The sequence below is a fragment of the Choloepus didactylus genome, chromosome 6 (genome assembly GCF_015220235.1).
Source record: "Choloepus didactylus isolate mChoDid1 chromosome 6, mChoDid1.pri, whole genome shotgun sequence".
Classification (NCBI taxonomy): domain Eukaryota; kingdom Metazoa; phylum Chordata; class Mammalia; order Pilosa; family Megalonychidae; genus Choloepus; species Choloepus didactylus.
In genome coordinates, this window is record NC_051312.1 from 15,809,710 (window position 1) to 15,832,528 (window position 22,819).

General features: G+C 38.1%; 1 pseudogene; it reads right to left on the bottom strand.

The window, feature by feature from the left end:
* The window catches only part of LOC119536600, a 102,196-nt pseudogene that overhangs the window by 25,980 nt on the left and 53,397 nt on the right, over positions 1-22,819 (bottom strand).

Below are 22,819 nucleotides of genomic sequence, written 5' to 3' on the forward strand. Positions count from 1 at the left end.
AATTAGATAGCATAATACTGTGTGATGGTAGCATGGTATTGTAAGTACACTGAACAAAGATGTCTGTGAGTAAAGCTGAAAGAGGTGGGATAGGAGAATGTATGACACCAGAAGTAAAGATAGATGATAAAGACTGGGACTGTATAACGTGGCAAAAACTGGAGTGGCCAATGACTGTTACTAAATATACAAATATAAAAATGTTTTTGCATGTGGGAAAGCAAATGAATGTCAACCATGTAGAAATTTGAAAAGGGGATGGTATTCAGGAAAAAACATAATCAAAGCAAACTGGAGTCTATGGTCAACAGTAACATTGTAATATACCTCCATTAAATGTAACAAAGGCAATATGCCAATGCTAAATGTATATGAGAGGGGGATATAGGGGAGGAATATGGGATTCTTGGTAGCGGTGTTATTTGCTGTCCTTACTAGAATATTGTATTGTATGACATGTTATTTTTCTTTTTGTCATTTTTTTCTTATTGCTAAAAAAAAACAATTTTTCTTGTAGTAATCAGTATGTTCAAGTGCTGATTGTGGTGATAAATGTACAACTTTATGATGACACCATGAACAACTGATTGTACACTGTGGATAAATGTATGGTATGTGAATATAACTCTATAAAATTGTAGGAAAATATATATATAGGAGTAAAAGTGTTGGAGAAAACATGGTGAGAGGGATGATGCCTCACCAATATGGACTAACTACGATGTGTAACTCAGAATTGAATCTTAGAACATAGCCTAACGTGGACATAATAACTGTAATAGTCCCTAGATTGTAAGCTCTTACAGCAGTTAACTCTATCCCTGAATTGTAATGCCTATCTCTAAACTTTGAGATGCTGATCCCCTAGCGTATAACCTGATTGGTCTCTGGAACAATGCATATCTCTGAGACACCGGAAACTCAGAGCTAGAGCTCGGCAGATATGAATGTCAGTATTAGTGCATACAGCCACTGTCAAAAAAAAAAAAAAAAAAAAAAAGCTGAAAAAGAGCCCAGACTTCAATTAGTGATATGAATGAAGCAGGTCTGGTTAAGACCAGGGCAAGCCAGGCCAGAGGATAAAGGTTGAAACTGATTGTGTTTTAAAACTTCAACTTCCATATGAGACCAAGAGAATAGATATCTATTTGGTACAGGGTCTAAATTTTCTAAACGGTACAACTCTACAGTTGATTTGTTCAAACACCACAATTGCATGAAACTTTGAATAGGAAGTGAGATACGGTAGGTTAGTATAGGCTGGAGTGAAATAGTGACACATCCCAGAGTAATTTGGGCAGATAATAAAAAATATATTTACAGCCTCCCCCTCCCCAGCCCCAAGGATCTGGGGGAAGGTGCGGATATGTTGGACATTCTCACCTGGACTGGTGTTGATGTTGTCACAAACATTGGGACTGGCGGTTTGAGGTGCTGAGCCCTCAAGCATGGGACTTGCCCTGATGAAGCTCATTACCACAAAGGAGAGTCTAAACTTGCATGTAATGGTGCCTAAGAGTCTCCCCCTGAGTACCTCTTTGTTGCTCAGATGTGGCCCTCTCTCTCTCTAACTGAGCCATCTCAACAGGTGAACTCGCTGCCTTCCCCCTACGTGGGACCCGACTCCCAGGAGTGTAAATCTCCCTGGCAATGCAGAATGACTCCCGAGGATGAATGTGGACCCGGCATCGTGGGACTGAGAGTATCTTCCTGACCAAAAGGGGGATGCAAAATGAGATGAAATAGTTTCAGTGGCTGAGAGATTTCAAATGGAGTTGAGAGGTCACTCTGGTGGACATTCTTATGCACTATATAGATAACACCTCTTAGGCTTTAATGTATTGGAATAGCTAGAAGTAAATACCTGAAACTACCAAACTCCAACCCAGCAGTCTGGACTCCTGAAGACAATTATATAATAATGTAGATTACAAGGGGTGACAGTGTGATTGTGAAGACCTTGTGGATCACACCCCCTTTATCTAGTGTATGGATGAGTAGAAAAATGGGGATAAAAACTAAAGGACAAATAGGGTGGGATGGGGGGATGATTTGGTGTTCTTTTTTCACTTTTATTTTTTATTCTTGTTCTGGTTCTTTCTGATGTAAGGAAAATGTTCAGAGATAGATTGTGGTGATGAACGCATAACTGTTATCATACTGTGGACAGTAGATTGTATACCACGCATGGATGATTGTATGGTGTGTGAATGTATTTCAATAAAACTGAATTTAATTAAAAAAAAAAAAAAAAACCTTGTGGATCTCACTCCCTTTATCCAGTGTATGGATGGATGAGTAGAAAATTGGGGGCAAAAACTAAATGAAAAATAGGATGGGATAACAGAGAGATGATTTGGGTGTCCTTTTTATTTTTATTTTTATTTTTATTTGTTATTCTTATTCTGTTTCTTTCTGGTATAAGGAAAATGTTCAAAAATAGATTGGGATGATGAATGAACAACTATATGGTGGTACTATGAACAACTGGTTGCACACCATGGATGATTGTATAGTATGTGAATGTATTTCAATAAAACTGAATTTAAAATGTATATATATATGTGTATATATATATATAATATAATCTCAGAGTGCTGCTTAGAACAATTCTTGGCACATAATAGACACTCACTCTGATGGTTAAATTCATATGTCAACTTGACCAGGTTATGGTGTCCAGTTGTTTTGTCAAACAAGCACTGACCTGACCATTACTGTGAAGATATTTTGAGGACTTAAGTTGATTGCATTTATGGTTGCTTACACCTACAATCACAAAGGAGATTGCCTTTGATAATGAGAAGTCTCATCAGATCAGTAGAAGCCATTAAAAGGAGAACTGATGATTTCAGCAATCAGAAGGGAGGATTTCCATCTCTATTTCAGCTAACCAGCTTCTCCTTGGGAATTCATCAAAAAATCAGAATTCCCAGATTGCATCTTGCCCTACTGAATTTGGACTTGCCCATCCCTACCACAGTTGCATGAGCCAATTCCTATACGAAATCTCATAATATTTACATTTTAGATAGATAGATAGATAGATAGAGAGAGAGAGAGAGAGAGAGAGAGAGGCAGACAGGTAACTCCTGTCAGTTCTGTTTCCCTAGAGAACCCTGTGAAATACAGTTACGATAGAGACACCTTTTATTTTTGATGAATTAACATCTTCTGGCCCTCTTCTGGTATTAGCTGAGGTTGGGACAAATGTAGACAAGGGTGCAACACCCATGCTGCAGGAGGGCCATGATGAGGAGGTAGGAGAAGGAGGTGGAGAATGCCGGGTGCTTTCCTTTGGCTGAATTCACCCTCAGGTTGGTGATCACAATGAAGCCAAAGGAGAGGCAGGTAAAGAAGAGGACAGCCACAGCAGCCCTAATAATGGCCTAGCGAGCTGACTCATGCACGCATGTGTCTGCACAGGCCAGGCCCATAACAGCAGGTATGCCCCAGAAGAAATGGTAGATTTTGCTATGGCCGCAGAATGGAAAGTGGTAGACCAGAATCCTCCAAGACAGCACCAAGAGGGATCCCAGCCCCAAGGAACCTCATGTCATCTGCCCACAGAGCTGCCAACTTATGATGAAGTTGTAATGTAATGGGTGACATATTGCCACGTACCTGTCATAGGCCATGACAGCAAGAAAGATACAGTCAGACCCTCCCAGAAGGGTGTAGAACATCTGGGTTCCACAGCCAGGGACAGAGACAAGCATCTCCCCCATGGAAAAGATGCTAACCAGAGACAGCCTAGCTATATTGGTGGAGTAGCCAGTCTCCAGCACAGCTAATGCAAAAATGTAGAAGTGCATTGGGGTACAAAGGGAGTGATCTCACCAGACTATGAGTCCAATGATGAAATTTCCAATGAGGCTTCCTAGGTACAACATCAAGAAGGCTACAATTATGACAAAAGCCACTTCCAGGTCTGCTGAAAAGGGATGGAAGTGGAAGTGCACCACCCTCATCTTGTTTTTCCTCTTCTATTAGTCCTGGTGCAAAAAAAAAAAAAAAAAGAAATCATGGGCAAAGTGACTCTTCTGTGTCATTGAACCTAGAAAAAGTTCAGCTGTGTTTAAAAAAAATAATAATCACTGAGTACTTATCCTTACTGCTGCCTTTGGAGTTTGGTCAATGTTATCTTGCCACCCCCACTGCTTAATGTCCTAGCTGTGTGACCTTGGGCAGGTTATGAACTTCATCATTCTCATTGTAAAAGTGGGGAGAGTTGTGAAAATTAGATGAGATCCTGTGTGTGAAACTGGCTAGTCTGTTGCTAGACATGCAATAGCTTTCAGTAAGTTTCCTTCTTATTTTCATTACTTACTTGATCTGCATTCCTTTATCTGTCTCAAGCAAACTCTCCTTATAATTCTCATGCCTCTTCATTACTATGATAATCAATCACCCCTCAAAAGGAATAAAAGTATATATTTATACAAGTAGCATACTAGTCTCATATCCAGCCTAGAAGGCAGGCAACTCAGGTGTTTACCCACCTTACAAATGTGGAAACTAGAAGCCCAGAGGATAATTACTACTATCCTCTTCATTCCCCAAATGCAGAACACTGTTGTTTTTAATCTTCAACAATCCTGTTAGTTTCTTCTAATATTAACCCTAATCTTATTTCACCTTCTTCCAGATATTCACTTTCCTTTCTATTATTAAGTTGTCCAACATGGATAGGGCTTTCATCCACTCATACAGAGCCCACTCTCCCACCAGCCCACCTTATCTATTTTAGACTGATCCTTCTTAAAAACTTGTTGAATTATATTACTCCATTCTGACCCTAAGCTTATAAAGTAAAGGAATCTCTTGTGCTGGTGGTATCACATTCAAGTATTACAGTCTGATTCACAAAACCTTTCCAGAAGTGAAATTAACACTGGGAAGGAATCAGAATACTGGTTCCTAGTGACACAACTGAAACTCCTTGGGAGTAAAACGGAAATCACTCAATGTGCTCCACTGTTTCTACCTCACTGTTTCAGTTTACTAAAGCTGCCAGAATGCAATATACCAGAAATTGATTGGCTTTTACAGTGGGGATTTATTAACTATAATTTACAATTCTTAGGTTGTAAAAATGTCCAAATTAAGGCATCAGTAGGAAGATACCTTCTCTGCAGAAAGGCTGCTGGCATCTGGGTTCCTCTGTCAGATAGCAAGGCACATGGCTGGTGTCTGCTGGTCCTTCACTCCTGGGTTTCATTGCTTTCAGCTCCTGGTTCCAGGGGCCTCCTCTCTGAGCTTCTGTGGGTCCTCTCTTAGCATTTTTGGAGCTTTTCTTTGTAAGCTCTCTCTGGGTGTTTCTCTCTTAGCTCACTTGGCTTTTTCTACCTTTTATCCTCTCAAAAAGGACTCCAGTAAAGGATTAAGACCCACCTTGAATTGGGTGGGTCATATCTCGATTGAAACAACCTAATCAAAAGGTCCCACCTACAGAGCAGCCTCTTCAACAAATGGTGCTTGGAGAACTGGATATCCATATCCAGAAGAATGAAAGAGGATCCCTATCTCACACCTTAAACAAAAATTAACTCAAAATGTATCAAAGGCCTAAACATTAGAGCTAAGACCATAAAACTTTCAGAAGGAAATATAGGGAAATATCTTAAGGATCTTGTGATAGGAGGTGGTTTCCTAGACCTTACACCCAAAGTATGAATGATGAAAGAATAATAGATAAATGGGATCTACTCAAAATTGAAAACTTTTGCACATCAAAGGATTTTGTCAGGAAAGTAAAAAGGCAGCCTATGCAATGGTAGAAAATATTTGGAAACCACATATCTATTAAGGGTTTAATATCCAGAATATATAAAGAGATTGCACAACTCAATCATAAAAAGACAAACAACCCAATTTTAAAAAGGGGAAAAGACATGGGTAGACAGTTTTCTGAATAGGAAATACAAATGGCTCAAAAACATATGAAAAGATGCTCAACTTTACTGGCTATTAGGGAGATGCAAATCAAAACCACAGTGAGATATCACCTCACACCTACTAGAATAATCATTATCAAAACAACAGAATACTACAAGTATTGGAGAGGATGTGGAGAAAGCAGTACACTTATTCACTGTTGGTGAGAATGTAGAATGGTGCAACCACTCTGGAAGGCAGTTGAGCAGTTCCTTAGGAAGCTAAGTATGGAATTGTCATATGATCCAGCAATCCCATTAGTAGTGTGCTGGTTTGGATGTATTATGTCTCCCAAAGCACCATTACCTTTGATGCAGTCTTGTGTGGACAGGAAACATATTGGTGTTGATTGGTTCAGAGACTTTTGATTGGATGTTTCCATGGAGATGTGATCCCTCAATTGAGGGTGAGATCTTTCATTGGATAATTTCCATGGAGGTGTGGCCCCGCCCATTCAGCATGGGCCTTGATTAGTTTACTGGAGCACTATATAAGCTCAGACAGAAGGAGTGAGCTTGCTACAGCCAAGAGGAACAATTTGAAGAACACATGGAAGCTGAGAGAGTAGCTGCAGATGAGAGACAGTTTGAAGACGGCCATTGAAAGCAAACTCTTCCTCCAGAGAAGCTAAGAGAGGACAAATGCCCCAAGAGCAACTGAGAGTGACATTTTGAAGAGGCGCTGTGGCCTAGAGAGGAACATTCTGGGAGAAAACCATTTTGAAACCAGAACTTGGAGCAGATGCCAGCCATGTGCCTTCTCAGCTAACAGAAGTTTTCCAGATGCCACTGGCCATCCTTCAGTGACTGTACCCCTTTATCTTGGACACTTGATGGCCTTAAGACTGCAACTGTGTAAACAAATAAGCCTCTTTTGTAAAAGCCAATCCATTTCTGGTGTTTTGCATTCCAGTCGCATTAGCAAACTAGAACAAGTAGGTATATACTCAGAGGAACTGAAGGCTAGGACACAGACAGACATTTATAAACTGATGTTTATAGTGGCATAGTTCATGATTACCAGGAGATGGAAACAATCCAAATGTCCATCAGTGGACAAGTGGATAAACAAACAGTGGTATATACCACACAATGGAATATTATGCAGCTGTAAAGAGAACAAAGTCATGATACATGTAACATTGTGGATGAACCATAAGGACATCATGTTGAGCCAAATTAGCCAGAAAAAAAAGGACAAATACAGCATGTTCTCACTAATATGAACTAATTATAATGAGCAAACTCTGAGAGTTCAAGGAAAGATAGAGGATAAAACCTAGGACTATATAACTTAGCAAAAACTAGGGTAGACTCTTATGGTGTTTAAATGTAGAAATATAAGGAAGTTTTTACAGGAGGGAGAATAAGTGAATGTCAGCATTGTAAGGTGTTGAAAATGGGATGGTATATGGGAAAATACAATCAATGCAAACTAGGGTCTATAGTTAACAGTAACATTGTAATATTCTTCCATTGATTGTAACAAAGGCAATATACCAAAGTTAAATGTCAACAAAGGGGGATATAATGGAGGGGTATGGGATTCTTGTTGTTGGTGTTGTTGGTGCTATTTCTCCTTTTTTATTTCATTTTGTATCTTTTTATTTTTTTTATCCTTTTATGGTTTTTTTTTTTCTTCCTTTTCTTCTTTTCCTTCTTCTTTTCTTCTTTGGAAGAAATTGAAATGTTCTCATACAGACTGTGGTGGTGAAAGCATAACTATGTGATTATACCAGGACCTATTGATTGTTCACTTAGGATGGATTGTATGGTTGTGAATAAAACTGTTTAAAAAAATAAGCAGAAAGATACAAGTGCTGGAGAAGATGTAGAGAGAGAGATATACCTATTCATCATCAGTAAGGAAGTAAAATGGTGCAGCCCCCCTGGAGAGCAGTGTTGTGGTTCCACAGGAGGCTAAGTATAGGGTTGCCATATTATTCTGTAACCAGTTCCTGGTATATACTTGGAAAGACTGAAAGCAAGGATAGGAATAGACATTTGCACACTGGTACTCATGGTTGCAACATTCAAAATTTGCAATGAATGGAGGTGGCCTAAGGGTACATTGGCTGGTGAATGCAAGGGCAAACTGGTGTATACATACAATGGAATACTGAGAGGCTGCAAGAAGGAATGAAGTTGTGAATCATGCAACTAGGTGAATGAAACTTGAGGACATTAAGTTGAGTGACATAAGCCAGAAACAAAAGGGTAAATATTGTAAGTCTTCACTAATATAAACTAACTACAATGAGCAAATGCTGAGAATTGAATTTGAGAGCATAGGTTATCAGGAGATAGAAGGCGGAGATTGGACAATTGACGATGCAGGAGTACAAAATGTTCAATAAGGCTTATTGTAAAGGTTTGCAGATTGTAAGCTCTTACAGCAGTCACATCTATTCCTGAGTTTAACTGTTATTTAAGAGATGTTCATTTGGTACAAAATTTATATTCTCTGTAGCACACTTTCTAATTTAACCTGTATGGTCAGTTTATTTAAACAACATAATTACATGGAACTTATAATAGAGAGTGAGATCTTGTTATTCTGTACAGGTTAATGTAATAACTTGATACACCCCAGAGTATTTTGGGCAGAAAATAAAAAAGTATTTTCAAAGTCCCCTTGAGGGACTAGGGAAAAAATATGGAAATATTAAATTTCCTCACCTGGGGAATTCCTGATATTCTTGCAAGCATTGAGGACTCCCTCGATCTTGAGGCTTGCCCTTAAGAAACTTATTCCTGCAAAGGAGAAGCTAAGCCTACTTATAATTAAGCCTAAGTGTCACCCCAGAAAACCTCTTTTGTTGTTCAGATGTGGCCTCTTTCTCTCAGCCAACTCTGCAAATAAACTCACTACCCTCCTCAATATGTGGGACATGACTCCCAGGGATATAAATCTCCCTGGTAACGTGGGACATGACTCCCATGGATGAGCCTAACCTTGGTATCATAGGATTGGCAATGCCTTCTTGACTAGAAGTGGGAGAAGAAATGAAAAAAATAAAGTTTCAGTGGCTAAGAGATTTCAAATAGAGTTGAGAGGTCATTCTGGAGATTATTCTTATGCATTATATGGATATTCCTTTTTAGTGTATTAGAATAGCTAGAAGGAAATACCTGAATCTGTTGAACTTTAATCCAGAAACTTGATTCTTGACAACTGTATAACTATAAGGCTTTTATCATGTGATTGTGTGATTGTGAAAACCTTGTGACTGACACTCCCTTTACCCAGTGTATGGGCAGTTGTGTAATAAAATAAAGACATATATATAAGACATATATATATATATATATATATATATATATATATAAAATTGGGGGATAGGATGTAGGATGTTTGATGTTTGGGGTTGTATTAGTTAGGGTTCTCTAGGGAAACAGAATCAATGAGAGATATTTATAAATATAAGATTTATAAAAATGTCTCACGCAACTGTGGGTATGCATGAGTCCAAATTCCATAGGGCAGGCAGCAGACTGGCAACTCCAATGAAGATGTTCAATGAACTCCTCAGGCAACAAACTGGCAACTTTGATGAATGTGTTCAATGAATTCTCAGGAAATGAATGGGTAACTTCAATGAACTACTCAGGAAATGCTTTTCTGGTCAGCCAAAGAAGGAGTGAAAGTCCTCTATCTGTTCTGCTTAAAAGTCTTCAACTGATTGGATTAAATCCAGTTGACTGCATTCTCTCAATGTGGAAGACATGCCCTTCATTGATGTCATCAGTCACAGCTGCAGCCAATTGACTGATGATTTAATAAACCAACCTGTTGGCTTATTAACTAGCCACAAACATCTTCACAGCAATGGTTAGGCCAGTGCTTGCTTGACCAGACACCTGGGTACCATCACCTGGCCAAGTTGACACATGAACCTAAGCATCACAGGGGTGTTCCCTCACCTGGGGAATTCCTGATATTCTTGCAATGAAAATGATCTAAAATTGATTGTGGCAATGAATGCACAATTATATGATGACACTGTGAGCCACTGACTATATACTTTGGATGGATTATATGGTGTGTGACTATATCTCAATAAAATTGCAGTTTAAAAAAAGGTCCCACCCACAATAGGTCTGCACCCACAAGAATGGATTAAAAGAACATAGCCTTTTTGGGGATACGTAACAGCTTCAAACCAGCACCCTCACCAATACACCTTTGCCTCTAAGTCACTTGTTCCTTATGTGTGTTTTTTAAATGTTACTGAGTTTTAATTTGCTGCAAGGTAGGTGTTCTAGTTTGCTAATGATGGTGGAATGCAAAACACCAGAAATTGATTGGCTTCTATAAAAGGGGGTTTATTTGGTTAAACAGTTACAGTCTTAAGGCCATAAAGTGTCCAAGGTAACGCATCAGCAATTGGGTACCTTCACAGGAGGATGGCCAATGGTGTCCGGAAAACCTCTGTTAGCTGGGAAGACACATGGCTGGCATCTTCTTGCTCCCAGGTTATGTTTCAAAATGGCATTCTCCAAAATGTCTGCATCAGCTTCCAATGGCCATCTTCCAAATGTCTGTCTCAGTTCCAGCTAGCTGTGAGCTCCTTCTGTCTGAGCTTATATAGTGCTCCAGTAAACTAAACAAGTCCCATGCTGAATGGGCAGGGCCATGCCTCCATGGAAATTTTTCAGTCAGTGTTATCACCTACAGTTAGGTGGGTCATATCTCCATGGATACTGAACCAGTAGGTTCCAACCCAATCCACACTAATACGTCTGCCCCTACAAGAATGCATTAAAGAATATGGCTTTTTCTGGGGGACACAATATATACAAACCAGCACAGTAGGCTTGCATGCACATACAGCATTTCTTTCCTAGGCATCAATACTTTTATAATTTTAATTAATTTTAATTAATTACAAACTTATAACATGATAAAAGGAGAGAGAACTGGTATTGTCCTGAAATCATGGAATACAGCATTTTGTGAATTTTTAGACCAAAGTAAACAATTTATAGAGACTATTTTCTTAAGAAAAATGTCTGTGTAATCAATTTTTTACTATATTTTCAGGAAGAAAACATCATAGCATGAATACACAGCTAGTCCAACAGATTAAGAAAAATCCAGGTTGATAATTCTCTTCAGCAGTTTATTATCATCAACCACCACTGGAACAGAATTGAAGGCAGTGTGTTTTTCTATCCAGTAAACTTTCCCCAAGCATCTATTGCAGACCAACACCTATACATCAACTATTTTACAGAAATGGCCCAACCAAAGCTGTCATGCCTAGAAGCACCATGTACCTCATGTGCAAGTGCTGAAATGGAAGCTTGCAACTGACGATTTTGCACTCCGTACATAGTCAATAATCTCCTTCACTCCACTTTGTTCACTTGTAAGTTCACTTGTAAGTTATGTATACATCTATTCCAGTTTGCTAATGCTGCTGTTTCGCAAAATACCAGAAATGGATTGGCTTTTATAAAGGGGGTTTATTAGGTTAAAAATTTACATTCCTAAGGCCATAAAAGTATCCAAACTAAGACAACAACAAGAAGTTACCTTCACTGGAGAAAGGCCAATCATGTCCAGAACACCTCTGTTAGCCGGGAAGGCATGTAGCTAGCATCTGGTGGCTCTTTGCTCCTGGGTTGCATGGCTTTCAGCTTCTGATTCTAGTCACTCTCTAATTGTCGATGGGTTCTCTCTTAGCTTAGGATCTCCAAATGTCCTTCTGTCTGCATTTTGAAGCATCTCTAAGCATCTCTGTCAGCTCCTTTAGTTTCTGTGTGTCCTGGCTTTGCATATCCCAGGGCACTTTTATTTCTCTACCCTGTGAGAGCCCTCTTTAAAGGACTCCAGTAAACTAATCAAGACCTACCCTGAATGGGTGGGGTCAAATCTCCATGGAAACATTCAATCAAGAGGTCATACCCTAATCAAAAGACTAAAAAGTCTGCCCCCACAAGATTGCATAAAAGAACATGGCTTTTCTGGGGAACATAATAGATGCAAACTGGCAAAATGTCTGTCTTGCTGGCTACACCTTACACTTTTAGGTCCTTTGAAGACAGCTTCTGTAGTTTGTCTTTACACACACACTCACACAGTAGTAAATGCAAGTCATTTTTTAAAAAAAATATTTAAACCAGCTCCACAAAACCTAAGTACCTTGAATCACAGCAGAAAAAATAAGGGGAAGAATTACTAAAATACTAGCTAATATATACTGAGTCATGCTGATATCCCACAAATAGGCATCACAAATAATAACTAACATCTATGGGTACCAGACAATTATTCTAAGCACTTTGTGCCAATTAACTCATTTATTCCTCATAATTAACTTATGAGATGGTACTATTATTGTCCTCATTCTACAGATGAGAAAACTGAAGCACAGATTCCAACCCAAGCCAAAGGACTATAGATTGCTTACACTTAGCCATTACTCTTTGCTGACATGCCATGAACAAGTCTCCACATTTGTCACCTTTGCATGTTTAAGCTTTAAATACTTGGACTAGTGGGAGAATAATGATTCAGAATATTCCACCTAGAGGAGACAGACCATCATCAATTAGTTGGGAACAAGAATTGTTTTTTAAACCCATGCAGCTAATATTCTCACTGCTAGGAATTGATTCTAAACAAGTGAACAGGATGAAAAAAATAACATTCATATGAAGTTATTTTTAGCAGCATTGTTTCATTTTCTTAAAGAAAGAAGCAAATTATACAGCACATAAAGAATTAAAATGCCCAACTGTTAAAGAGTAGTTAAATAAATATGGCATGTGGGAAGTCAATGAATTAAAAGGCAATAACTAAAAAAAGAAACCAGAAGACAGTGACAAAATATAGAACATATTTACATATAAAGAAATGTCAGTTAAAAATAAACAAAGAAGTCTAAATAATCTACCCACCGTACTCACAATAGTGTGAAATGTCTTCGTAACTGAACCAAAATCATGTGACCATAGAGAGTTATACATATGTATTGTTAAGAGAAATAAGTACTTTCCCATGTGTGTAAATTTGTTGAATCATCTAATTTAAAAAAATAAAACCTGAGGAGCCCCACCATCAGAGAGGATTTTCCAAACACGAGCCAAGACTTCACTCAGGCTAGTTGAAAATCGCAGGGAAGCTATGTTCACATTTATTTAAAGTATGTACTTCCTTCAGAGCTTGGAGAATTCACATATCATTTGGATACCAGAGAGGCTGACCTGCCAGAGTCTCCTGAAACTTCTCTCTGAGGGATGTTAACCACATCATGTTTTCCTTCACAGAAAATCCCACTGAGTTCATTTATTTAACACTTATTGAGCACCTACTTTTTGCTCCTGGCACTGATCTAGGGAATGGAGATATAGCAGATAAAGACATACATCTAAGTCCTTGACCTGACAAAACTTACAACCTAGTGAGGGAAAACAGACAATGAGCAAGAAAAATAAATTATATAATTTTAGGTAATAAGTGCTATGTGGGAAATAAAACAGGGCAATGGGGTGGAGAAAATGGAGGAGGGGTAGGCAACTTTAAAGCTAAAGAAGTTGAGAAAGACATATTTGGGAAAATGACTTTTGCACAGAGGCCAGAAATGTATAAGTAGAAAGAGCATGCTGGGGAGGGGAACCAGCCTGCACAAATTGTCCTAAGTCAGGAACTGGTTTGCAGGTTTAATGGGCAGCAAGAAGAGTGGTGTGGATGGGAAGGAGTAAGCAATCCAGGAGAGAAGAAAGAGAGGAAGACAGAGGGGAAGGTGACAGCAGATCATGTAGAACCTTGAGGGCCATTGTTAGAAGTTTGGATTTCATTATAAGTTTTACAGGAACCCATTAGAGGTTTTAAGGAGAGAGAGAGATGATGAATCTTGTGTTGTAAGGAGATCACTCAGACTATTGTGCAGAGAACAAGCTGTTGAAAGGAAGTGGGAAGACCTTCAGAAGACTGGGACTGCCATGGGGAAGAGTGATGGCCCCAGAATCAGTCTCACTCTGCTCCTTATTTCCATCCCTCCTTCTACTCCCCCTTGAAGCTCAACTATATGGAGGTCTGGGTAGATGCGAGCTAAAGGAATGTGTAATGCTCCTTTAGAACAGATTTTTTTTTAAATCTGATTGAGTTTGTAAAAAACAAGTAGTGGGATGTTTTCAACTGTCCTCTGGATTTCCACTGGTTGTAAAAGTAGAAATGCAAGGGAAATTTGATCTTTGAGAGATATTAATAAATAGTTGGTGGTTATTGGGAATCTACTATGGGCAGATTCTCTACTAGGAATGTCATTTGCATTATTATCTATTATTACCTCCATTTTACAGATGATGAAACTGGGGCTTATGAAGTTAAATAACTTGAACAGAATTAGGTATCTTAAGAGAAGCAGAATTGGGGAGGACAGAGAAGATGGCGGCATAGAGAGGAGTGGAAGCTAAGTAGTCCCCCAGGAACAACTAAAAAAAACCGGAAACAACTAGTATATAATCCAGAATAACTGCAGGGGGCCAAATGAGACCATCCACTCATCATACACCAACCTGAATTGGGAGGAATGCCCGAGAACACAGCATAAAATCTGTAAGTAAAACCTGCGGATCCAAGTCATGAGACCCCTCCCCCATAGCCTGAGCTGCAAAGCCTCGTGGTGCCAGAGAGAAGCTGTCTTCCAGCAAGCGGATATAGCTCAGCTGAGCTTCAACTGGAGTTTTAAGTAGTGAGTGTGAACTGCTCACTACAGGTACGAATCCCCAAAAAACAGACGGAGGTTTTGAGTGATGACTGACCTTGGAGAAACACAGGGTCACCTTGGACTAGGTCTGAAGGGGACTGTTTCTTTTTTGGCCCAGTGGAGAAAGCCCCAGCCATTACATTTCCCAGTGCTGTGACTCAAAGAAGGGTGGAGATAGCACAAGCAGAGAGATAGAGACCATTGAAATGCTAATGACCTCCCCCTAGGGGGTCTATCTTCTCCAAGAGGAAAGGGGTGGGGCCCTTTCCATTCAGAACCAGACCCCAGAGCCTGGGGGAACACGGCCACACCTCCTCACACCAGTCAAGAATTATAGGCTAACAGGTGCCACCTGCTGGGAAAAAATAGTACAGTGACCTGAGGCATCACAGGAACCAATTTTCTAAGAGACACCCTCAGGTAAACCAGATACTGAATATTTCTTCCCTCTGGGACCTGAGCCTGTTCTGGTCTGGGAAAACCTGATTGGGGTAACCAAGGAAACCATGCCTAGACAACAGAAAATTACAATCTACACTAAGAGAAACAAAGTTATGGCCCAGTCAAAGGAACAAATGTACACCTCAACTGAGATACAGGAATTTAAACAACTAATCTTAAATCAATTCAAAAAATTTAGAGAAGATATTGCAAAAGAGATAGAGGCTGTAAAGAAAACACTGGGCATTCATAAGGCAGAAATCAAAAGTTCAAAAAAACAACTAGTAGAATCTAAGGAAATGAAAGGCACAACACATGAGATGAAAGATACAATGGAAACATACAACAGCAGTTCTCAAGAGGCAGAAGAAAACACTCAGGAACTGGAGAACAAAACACCTGAAAGCCTACATGCAAAGGAGCAGATGGAGAAAAGAATGAAAAAATATGAGCAATGTCTCTGGGAACTTAAAGATGAAACAAAGTACAAGAATGTATGTATCGTTGGTATCCCAGAAGGAGAAGAGAAGGGAAAAGGGGCAGAAGCAATAATAGAGGAAATAATTAATGAAAATTTCCCATCTCTTATGAAAGACATAAAATTACAGATCCAAGAAGCGCAGCGTACTCCAAACAGAAGAGAGATGAATAGGCCTACACTTAATAATCAGATTATCAAATGTCAAAGACAAAGAGAGAATCCTGAAAGCAGCAAGAGAAAAGCAATCCATCATGTATGAAGGAAGCTTAATAAGACTATGTGTGGATCTCTCAGCAGAAACCACGGAAGCAAGAAGGAAGTGGTGTGATATATTTAAAATACTGAAGGAGGAAAACCACCAACCAAGAATCCTATATCCAGCAAAGGGAGAGCTCAAAATATTTTCTGACAAACAGACAATGAGAGACTTTGTGAACAAGACACCCCCCCCCCCCCACAGGAAATACTAAAGGGAGCACTACAGAGTGATAGGAGAAGACAGGAGTGCGTGGTTTGGAACACAATTTTGGGAGATGGTAACACAGCAATGTAATTACACTGAACAAAGATAACTATGAATACGGTTGAGAGAGGAAGGTTGGGCGCATGTGAGACACCAGAAGAAAGGAGGAAAGGTAAAGACTGGGACTGTGTAACTTGGTGAAATCTAGAGTGTTCAACAATTGTGATAAATATTTTCTTTTATGAGGGAGAACAAGCAAATGTCAACCTTGCAAGGTGTTAGAAATGGAGAGGCATTGGGGGAGGGATGAAATCAACATAAACTAGAGACTCTAACTAACAGAATCATTGTATTATGCTTCCTTTAATATAACAAAGGTGATATACCAAGGTAAATGCAGATAAGAGGAGGGGGATAGGGGAGGTATTTTAGATAATTGACATTGGTGGTGTCTGACTCTTTACTCTGCTTTGATTTAAGGTTATTTTTCCTTTTGCTGCTTCCTAGCTGTCATTTTTCTTCCTCTTTCTTTTCCCTCTCTACCTTCTTTGCCTCTCCCTCCTGCCTTGTGGAAGAAATGTAGATGCCCTTATATAGATAGTGGTCAAGGTGGTGAACACATAAATATATGACCATACAGAGAACCATTGATTATTTACTTAGGATGGAATGTACAGTGTGTGAACAAAACCATATTAAAAAAAAATGGGTTTATGACAAAACCTCAAGGGCAATATACTGAGTGAAATAAGCCAGACCCATAAGGACAAATATTGCAGGGTCTCACTGATAGGAACTAATTATAATATGTAAACTCATAGACATGAAATATAAGGTACCAAGATATAGAACGAGGCTTCAGAATGGGGAGCGGTTGCTTAGTATGAGCAGAATGTTCAACTAGGATGAACTTAAATGCTTGGAAATGAACAGAGGTGTTGGTAGCAAGATGTGAGAATAACTAACAGTGCTGAATGGTGCATGAATGAGGTGAAAAGGGGAAGCTCAGAGTTATATATGTCACCAGAAGGAAAGTTGGAGATCAAAAGATGGGAATGTATAAAATTGAATCCTGTGGTGGGCAATGTCCATGATTAACTGTACAAATATTAGAAATCTCTTCCATGAACCAGAACAAATGTATGACAATACAATTAGAAGTTAATAATAGAGGAGCATATAGGGAAGAAATATATATCTATTGCAAACTATATACTACAGTTAGTAGTATTTCAACATTTTTTCATAAACAGTAACAAATGTACTATACCAACACTATGAGTCAACAATTGAGGGGGGTTGGTTAGGGATATGGGAGGATTCGTGTTTCCTTTTTTTTCTTTTTTCACCTTTTACTTTATTTCTTGTCTGGAGTAATGAAAAGCTTCTAAAAATTGAACAAAAATTAAGTGTGGCTATGGATGCACAGCTGTATAAGGATACCAGGAGCAACTGATTGTACACTTTGGATCTTTAGATAATTGTATGGTATCTGAACAATCCCAATAAAAATTTAAAAAAAAAAACATGAAAAATTGTTCATCTTCACTAGCTATTAGGGAGATGCAAATTAAGACCAAAACAAGATATCATCTCACACCAATTAGATTGGCTACCATTAAGCAAACAGGAAACTACAAATGCTGGAGAGGATGTGGAGAAATTGGAACTCTTATTCATTGTTGGTGGGACTGTATAATGGTTCAGCCACTCTGGAAGTCACTCTGGCAGTTCTTTAGAAAACTAGATATTGAGTTACCCTTTGATCCAGCAATTGCACTTCTCGGTATACATCTGGAAGATCTGAAAGCAGTGACACGAACAGATATCTGCATGTCAATATTCATAGCAGCAATATTCACAATTGCTAAGAGATGGAAACAACCCAAATTTCCTTCAACAGATGGGGAGATAAACAAAATGTGGTATATACACATGATGGAATACTATGCTGCAGTAGGAAGGAATGATGTCATGAAACATATGACAACATGGATGAACCTTGAAGACATAATGCTGAGTGAAATAAGCCAGGCACAAAAAGAGAGATATTTGTTACCACTAATGTGAATACTGTGAAAAATGGAAATAAAAGGTTCATATTGTAGAAAGTAGGGGACCTAGCAATAGACAGCAAATAGTGAAGGGGAACGATAATCTAATAACGGATAAGTTATGGAGGGTAAACTTAATGTTCTGGGAATGCTCAGGAACAACTATGGTTTGTTAATTTCTGGGGGGTATGGTAGGAACAAGTGTGCAGAAATGTAGTTTAGGTTATCTGTTTTTCTTATTCCTTTCTTGAGTAGGAACATGTTGGAAGCAATATAGTTATTTTAGGTTATTTGTTTTCTCTTATTCCTTTGTTTTGGTTTTGCTTGAAATGTATTTTGTGTTTGTTTTTACATTTTATGGTAAATTTTAAAAAAACAATGAAGAAGTGTGAAAAAAAGTAAATGAACAATGAGGGGAGGAGGGGAATGGAATGTTTTGGATGTTCTTTTTTATTCTAACTATTATTTTATTTTTTGGAGTAATGAAAATGTTCAAAGATTAATGGTGGTGATAATGCACAACTATATGATGATACTATGAACAACTGATTGTACACTTTGAAGGACTGTATGTTATGTGAATGTATCTCAATAAAATTGCATTTAAAACAACAACAACAAAAAAGAAGCAGAATTGGGAATTGAACCCAACTGATGACTTCAAAGCTACACTCTAGACCACTGTGTTTACAATGGATACACATGCTATTCAAAGCTTGGAATGGGGATAAACAGCATTAAAATCACCTGGAAGCTTGGTATAAATGCAGAATATCAGAACCCACTAGACCTATTGAATAAGGATCTGCATTTTAACAAAAACCCTGGATGATTTGTATGCATATTGAAGTCTGAGAATCTTAAGCGTAATTCAACAGTGAACATATGGGCTTCTCACCATGAACACCATCAGCTGATGAGACAAATAGGAAATATGAAAGATTCAATAATTGATAAATGTAAATGAACAATTAAGGGAAAGTTGAACATATTTTCAGAATAGCTTCCCATTTGGGGTTTAGTTCTCAGGGTATATATCTATACAATTTTTGGTTGAAATTTTAATGCATTTAAAATAATTTTTAACTTATAGTCAAAGGAAAACAACTGCAACTGTTATTCAAAAAACAAAGACGTTCCTCCATTTTGAGAAAGGATGCTTTGACACAATTTGTTTAGTGCCACAGCAAATAATAACACAAATTTTTAAAGTTCCTTGCCTTTTGGGAGTTCCCAGTTCAAAGCAGATGAGTGAACAAATGATTACATTATAGTGTGATAAATGTGATAAAAGAAAAGAATTCTAAGTGCTGTTGGATCACAGAGGAGGGGAGCAACACCCTGGGCAAGTTGGCAATTTCTTAGAGGAATGGCAGTTGATCAATCAAAGAAGGAATTACTTTGAAGAGCGGAGGTGGGTGTAACAGTTTGTTTATATTATGTCCCCCAGAAAAAGCCATGTTCTTTGATGCAATCTTGTGGGGAAGACATATTAGTGTTAATTAAGTTTGAACATTTGGATTAGGTTTTTTCCATGGAGATGTGCCCCACCCAACAGTGGGTGATAACTCTGATTGAATAATTTCCATGGAGGTGTGGCCCCTACCATTCAGTGTGGGCCTTGTTAGCTTACTGGAGCACTATATAAGAGCTCAGACAGAAGGTGTGAGTTTGCTACAACCAAGAGGGACACTTTGAAGAATGCACAGGAGCTGAGAGGGGAGCTTCAGCTTACAGACACATTTTTGGAGATGGCCTTTGAAAGCAGACTTTTGCTCCAGAGAAGCTAAGAGAGGACAAACACCCCAAGAGCAATTAAGAATGACATTTTTGAGGAGCTGAAGCCTAAAGAGGAACATCCTGGGAGAAAAACATTCTGAAACCAGAACTCCAGAGCAGATGCCAGCCATGTGCCTTCCCAGCTAATGAAGGTTTTCCGGATGCCATTGCCCATCCTCCAGTGAAGGTACATGATTGTTGATGTGTTACCTTGGACACTTTATGGCCTTAAGACTGTAATCGTGTAACCAAATAAACCTCCTTTTGTAAAAGCCAATCCATTTCTGGTGTTTTGCATTCTGGCGGCATTAGCAAACCAGAACAGTGGGGATGGGACCAAGGGCAGCAAATTATCTGTGGTTAAGGAATGTGTGACCAAGCTTGGGTTGAAGGCAGGGCACTAGAGAGCCAACACAAGAAATAAACATGACTGAAGACAAATACAAGGAACTACATATTTGTTCTGTTTTTTTAACTATTTTATTTTGGGAGGGATCTTAGATGAAAAATCATTTGATTATATTGCATTTCTTTTCTTTTTTTTTTTTGTTTGATCTTTCCATTTATGTAATTGTAGACACTGTATTATAATAACAGAAATATTTTTAAATGTTCACAGTCTCATCCCAAAATCTAATCAGTGTTGTCATTTGTCCATGTTGTCAGGTCCTCAATTTTGATATATTTACAAGGAAATCAGAAATACAATTTTATATTCTTTATTTTATGTTGATGTTATGCTGTGTGTCTTTCCATCTGCTATAGTGATTTAAGGAAAATTTTACTTCCCCATCCTGCCAACTTATAGAAAACAATTGGACCAAAGAAGGTGCAATGCAGACCTAACTTTGTTTCCTCATTCCTGGCTTCAAATCACTCTGTTTGAAGTTAGCCGCTGGATCATATCTTGGGAAGAGTCATATTTTAGGTAGTTTCAAGTCTTAACAGTTTCATTAACAAGCATTAAAAACTCCTGTCCAATATAAATCAAAATTTTCATTTCACAACCAGTTGAATTTGGGAGCTATTTATTAGCCATCTAAGTCTATCTAATTAGTACAGACCTGAACAACATTTTTGTCAAGATGGATAGCCAGGTGTGCTAATACCTTTTATTAAATAAAAGACCCTGTTCCCATTGAATTTAATGATTACCTTTGCTGTGTATTAAATTCCTACAAACACTAAGATTGAATTCTGGATTTTCAAATATGTATTCCTAATCTATTTGTCTACCCCTATATCATTTCTAGACTCTTGATTTGAGAGTATTTGGAATTCATATTAACTATATGACAAAACATATTCCTTCGCACTATCCTATTTTTTCATAATTTTATTGGATAGTCTCAGACCTTTATTTTTCCATATGAACTTGAAAATCATTTTTTATTTTTATATAAACATTTTTATAATTTACACACTATACCAAGGCAACAATTTCCTCTTCTTCAATCCACTTATCCTTGGTAATCCCTAATCTATTTTTTGTCTCTACAAATTTGCTATTTCTAGATATTTAATATAAGTGAAAACATACATTTGTCCTCATATGCCTTTCTTATTTTACTCAACATAATGTTTTCAAAGTTCATCCATGTGCAGCATGTCTCAGAATTTCGTTCCTTTCTACAACACAATAATATTCCATTAGGTGTATGTACCACAGTTTGTGTATCCATTCATCTGTTGATGGAGAGGTTTTGTTTCCACCTTTTGGCTATAATGAATAATGCTGCTATGAACACTGATGTATAAATACATGTTTGAGTCCCTGTTTTCAACTGCTTTGGGGTATATACCTAGGAATAAAATTCAGTTCATATAATAGTTCTATATTTAGCTTTTTTAAAAAACATCATTCTGCTTTCCACAGTGGCTGTACAATTTTACATTCCCACCAGCAATGATCAAGGGATTCAATTTCTCCATATCCTCCCCAACACTTGTTATTTTCCATTTTTTAATAATACCATCCTCATGGATGTGAAGTGGTATCTGATTGTGGTTTTTATTTGCATTGTTTTAATGGCTAATGATGTTGAGCATCTTTTCATATGCTGACTGGCCACTTGTATATACTCAAAAAAATGTCTCTTGAGGTCCTTTGCCCATTTTTTTAATTGGATTGTTCATCTTTTTGTTGTTGAGTTGTAAGAGTTCTTTATAAATTCTGTATATCAAGGCCTTATCTGAAGATAGGCATTGGAATATTCTCTTCAATCTCTCACTGTTGAGTGTCATCTTACATCAGACTGTCTAACTAGTATCAAGTTCAATGTCAGACATTGTTAATGAAAGAAAATTGTTGAAGGAAAGAAAATTGTATAAAGTTACCCTAAGGTAGCTATAAAAAAGTGCAGTTCATCTTCCAGAAGATGATTCTCATGTGTTTGAAAAGTTTCATTGTGTTTGACCACATTGTATTAAATTTTGCAGTATGTTGTGCATTGGTCTGATACTTTAGTATATAGAAGAGCATGTTTTTTTCTTTAAACCAAATGAAAGCAGATTAACTTAGCTCTCTTCCTTATTCTCACTACTATTCAAGTATCATTCATTACTTCCCTTTCAGTAAAATTCTTAGATGTCCCAGGCATCACCTAAAATGAATAAGACAGACATAATCCCCCTTTTTCTTGAGTAAAGAAGGGAATTTTAGAGAACTTTATTCATGACTGCAAGGGGTTGTTGACGTATTGTACATGAAGTACCTAGGAAGGAGCTCATAGAAAATGCTGCAGAAATGTTTGTTTCCTTCTGCTGTTTCCCCTTAGGAAGAATGTTATCTTTCTTCTGATTAGGAGTGACTACTTTCAGTAGAAGCTAGAAGATGGAGGGTCTTTCTGGGTGACCACATTCACCTGAAATAACATGAGGTTTAGGCAGAGGCTAAGTGGACTGATGTAGGTGAAGGGCATAGCTGTGCTTGTGTTTTACCTGTGCTA